Source organism: Lactuca sativa, chromosome 9, assembly GCF_002870075.4.
Source record: "Lactuca sativa cultivar Salinas chromosome 9, Lsat_Salinas_v11, whole genome shotgun sequence".
Taxonomy (NCBI): domain Eukaryota; kingdom Viridiplantae; phylum Streptophyta; class Magnoliopsida; order Asterales; family Asteraceae; genus Lactuca; species Lactuca sativa.
This window is the reverse complement of record NC_056631.2, coordinates 32,086,838-32,091,490: the sequence shown is the minus strand read 5'-3', so window position 1 is coordinate 32,091,490 and position 4,653 is coordinate 32,086,838. Positions and strand designations below refer to the sequence as shown.

At 27.7% G+C, this 4,653-nt stretch overlaps 1 long non-coding RNA gene across 1 annotated transcript; it reads right to left on the bottom strand.

The window, feature by feature from the left end:
* Positions 1-3,143: 3,143 nt before the first annotated feature.
* LOC128128415 (uncharacterized) lies at positions 3,144-3,755 on the bottom strand. Its single transcript, XR_008226334.1, has 2 exons — positions 3,596-3,755; positions 3,144-3,304 (listed from the first exon to the last, which is right to left on the bottom strand). It is a non-coding gene; the product is annotated as an uncharacterized LOC128128415 (long non-coding RNA).
* Positions 3,756-4,653: the final 898 nt, after the last annotated feature.

The window sequence follows — 4,653 nt, the reverse complement described above, 5'->3', positions numbered from 1 at the left end:
TGTCCGAGATCAATCCGAGAAAAACCGAACCGATCTAAGATCGGTCCCAAAAAAGACCAGACAGTTCCAAGACTGACACAAGACCGGTCCGAGACCGACCCAAGACCAGTCTGAGACCGATCTCAAAAAAAGACTGATTGCCAAAGTTTATAAATTTATCATTTTTGTATTACTTACATAATATTTAATCACACTATCTAACTTCTTTTTTTCTTTTATTAAACTTCAGTGTATCATTTTTAATAATGTTTAATCTCTATCATTTTGGTATTAATTAAACATTTGTTAAGGGAAAAACTCAAAACTGAAACTAAAAAAACCAACAAAATATCAAAACCGGGCCGAAAAAACCCAAAAACTGACCAAAAAAACCCGAAAATTGAACCGAAAAAGGCAAACGACAGGATCACGAGACAGGACCGAAAAAGATCAAGACTGGTCCCAAAAAAATCAGACCGAAAGAGACCAGTATGAAAAAGGACCAGCCCGAGACCCGAAAAGAACAGTCCAAGAAAACACCAGACCGCTCTGAGACCGACCATAAAAAGACCAGACCGTTTCGAGACTGCAGGCCTAAAAGATGTTTACTCTATAACTTATTTAGTTAAAATGGGCTTTATGCTTTTATTGGCCACAAGCCTACAACACAAGCCTAAGATGCCTTTGGGCCGGTGCTCTTAATAACCTCAAATAATACATCAAATCATCAAAATATCAACTCGACGTTATATTCGTCCAAATATTATTTTAATTGGCTAAAGAAATTAAAATATAGTTTATTGCTAAATGCGTATTGTTTTAGGTGTGGTCTCGCTTTCAATTGAAAGGGAGAGTACAACATGAATTTAGGCTTTTGTGTGAAGTGAACATCCCTTTCTAATAACTGCATAACTCTTTGCATCCATCCAACGACTAAACACACACCACATTTCACATGGGGCAGTGCTACACTCTTCTTTTATATATATATATATATATATATATATATATATATATATATATATATATATATATATATATATATATATATATATATATATATATATATATATATATATATATATATATATATATATATATATATAACCCGTGGGAACTACGGTTACAAAACTAATTAAGCTTTTTTAGTGAAAATTCAAAGTTATTAATCAATTATTTTAAATAAATTATTAATTTTGAGATTTTTTTAGTTATATAAAACTATAATTATTGATTTTAAATAAATATGTCAAATTTTATCACTTTATAATTTGTATTAATTTTATTTTAATGCTATTAATTTAATGTAGATAGAGTGGCAAATTTAAAATTTAAAATAATAATCAATAGGTTGCATTGTGGCAAGTATTAATTAGTAGACATAATATGGTGACACATGGTAAACGAATAATAAAACATGCATTAATTAAGAGGTTTAATAAGATGACACGTGTTAAAAGAAGAATAAAACTATTCTTTTATTAGAATAGGATATATATATATATATATATATATATATATATATATATATATATATATATATATATATATATACTAGTTTATAACCCGTGGGAACTACGGTTACAAAACTAATTAAGCTTTTTTAGTGAAAATTCAAAGTTATTAATCAATTATTTTAAATAAATTATTAATTTGGAGATTTTTTTAGTTATATAAAACTATAATTATTGATTTTAAATAAACATGTCAAATTTTATCACTTTATAATTTGTATTAATTTTATTTTAATGCTATTAATTTAATGTAGATACAGTGGAAAATTTAAAATTTAAAATAATAAGCAATAGGTTGACATGTGGCAAGTATTAATTAGTAGACATAATATGGTGACACATGACAAAAAAATAATAAAACATGCATTAATTAAGAGGTTTAATAAGCTGACACATGTCAAAAGGAGAATAAAATTATTCTTTTATTAGAATAGGAAGAGGAAGATATATATATATATATATATATATATATATATATATATATATATATATATATATATATATATATATATATAGGTTCAGGTTCAGGTTCATTTGAGACCATTCTAATTTTGTGAGACCAAATCTAAAAATAATTTTAAAATGGAAAATAAATGGAAAAATCCAAAAATTCTTTTTTTAAATATTATTTTCGGAACTTGAATTAACTAAAAAAAATAAAAATAAATTAAATAAATAAATAAAATCCCGTTTTTTTTTGAAAAATACGTGAAATATTCTAAATAGAATATTAAACTGACATATTCTAAAAAATAATTTTAAAATGCAAAATAAATAGAAAAATCTAAAAATTCTTTTTTTAAATATTATTTTCGGAACTTGAATTAACTATAAAAAAATAAAAAAAATAAAAAAAAATGCGTCTCACGGTCTCACAAAATTAGGCGTCTCACATGAACCTAACTATATATATATATATATATATATATATATATATATATATATATATATATATATATATATATATATATATATATATATAAAATGTGGATGACATTTATTGTATGCTCGTAAAGACAATTATGGACCAATAGATAAATATAATTAATAACCATTATCTGAGAGTTTATAATATTACAATTTGATAACATCTATCATAGAATCATCCAAATTTCAGCATAAGGTATTTTGGTCAATTAACCTATATTTAAAAAAGGAAAATTTCGAATCTTAAGGGATAATTAATTTTCATAATTTGAAAAATCTGAATTTTTAAATTAATTTAATTTATATTCTAACATAATTTTTATATCAACCGATTTTGTTCTTTCATTCTGACAGAATATCCGTCATAAACTAGTAATGATATTTCCGAATCATTGATTACATTAATTGTTAAAGAATAAGACTATAAACAGTAATGACATTTATTCTGAAAAAAAAAATGACTAATAATTGTTAAGAATTATATTTATTCTTAAAGATTAAAAATAAGAATGGTTAAAAAATGAAGAAAAAAAAGAACATTAAAATTTAACAAAAATACTAATCAATTCTTAAAAAAAATATTGTTATGAATCACTTTATGTACTCTGTTCGAATGCATTTTCGTACTTTCGTTCTCCATGCTTACTTTCTTTTCCACATCAATCATAGTCTTTTAAAAACCTAAAAGAAAAGAAAATAAAAATAAAAATCTAATAAAAACACTAAATCATTCAAAAAGAATATCATTACTGAGAATTGTTTTATACATTCTGAAAGAACACATTTTATTAGAATACGAATTATATGACAACATTCTGTAAGAATGATTGGTGTGATAATAACAAGTCTTTATCCTATGTTCATCACGAAGCTATATTCATGACCTGAAAAAATAAATAAATAAATAAAAATGAGACGCATTCTGTGTGGTGTAGGTATTATGCCTTACATAATAGTTTATCAATGCTTAATAAAAGACAGTAAGTTGATCGAACAACAAAAGACTTCTGTATATATAAATAATAAAATTAAAAGAGCATGCCCTAGGGAACAATTCAAACTAGAAAACAAAAATTAACAATTAAAAATTAAACACGATGAGGAATTTTTATCTTGATTAATTATTGTTAGATTCAATTTATCAATTTTTTATAAGAGAATAATTGCAACAGTACCTGATTTTGGTCTCTTAATAAAGAGAGAAAGAACATATCGTTTCTATAAGAATTAGATCTTAGAATGGTTTGTTGTAGATTAAAGGCTAAAAATATTCTTAACGTCGGATCATACCAACATCACCAGCTTCATCACCGTCTCTCTACCTCCATAACTACATTTTTGCAACCGGATGCCTGCGTGAGAAATTCTCATCGTGATTTTTTAGACGATGTTTAGATAAATAGGAGATAAAATTAGGGTTAGATGTAGTTAATATAGTTACCATGATTATAGGAGTAATTAAGGAAATTATTTTATTCTAAAATAAAATTACTAAACTATCTTTATTTATTTAATTAATGATGATGATTTAGTTGTAACGACCCAATTTTCACGTCCAAAAATTTCGTTTTTAAAACATTACTTAGAAAACATTACTAATTAAAACATTGTTCAATTAAATCATTTCCCATCGAAAACCCAAATTTGAAATCCACAACATGTAAACAACCAAAATATCAGAGTATCAATCCCAGGGTAAACTCATAAATGTGGAATCAAGGAGTGTGTGTGATGAGCCGCTACCGCGCCTGCTCCTTCCCCCTTGGCTGAAAAGGTACCTGAAACAACAACTGAAAAACGTAAGCACAAAGCTTAGTGAGTTCTCCCATCGTACCACATACCATATACTCACATGACATACATATATTGTCGAGCATATCTGGGTGCCCGACCTACCCCTTCGGTCCTCTCGACCGGATACTGCCTAGCATATCTGGGTGCTGGTCTCCCCTTCGGTCCTCTCGACCGGATACTGCCTAGCATATCTGGGTGGTGGCCTCCCCTTCGGTCCTCTCGACCGGATACTACCTAGCATATCTGGGTGCTGGCCTCCCCTTCGGTCCTCTCGACCGGATACTGGGGAACTATTTCTCCCCTCTACTACTACCACATAACATGTATCACAATATCAAAATCTATCTATCATGGTTGGGTATGACTACCCCTTCGGCCCTACCGACCGGATATCTCGGGGACTATCTCCCCCTACTGTCACTAGCACATAGCATCATAT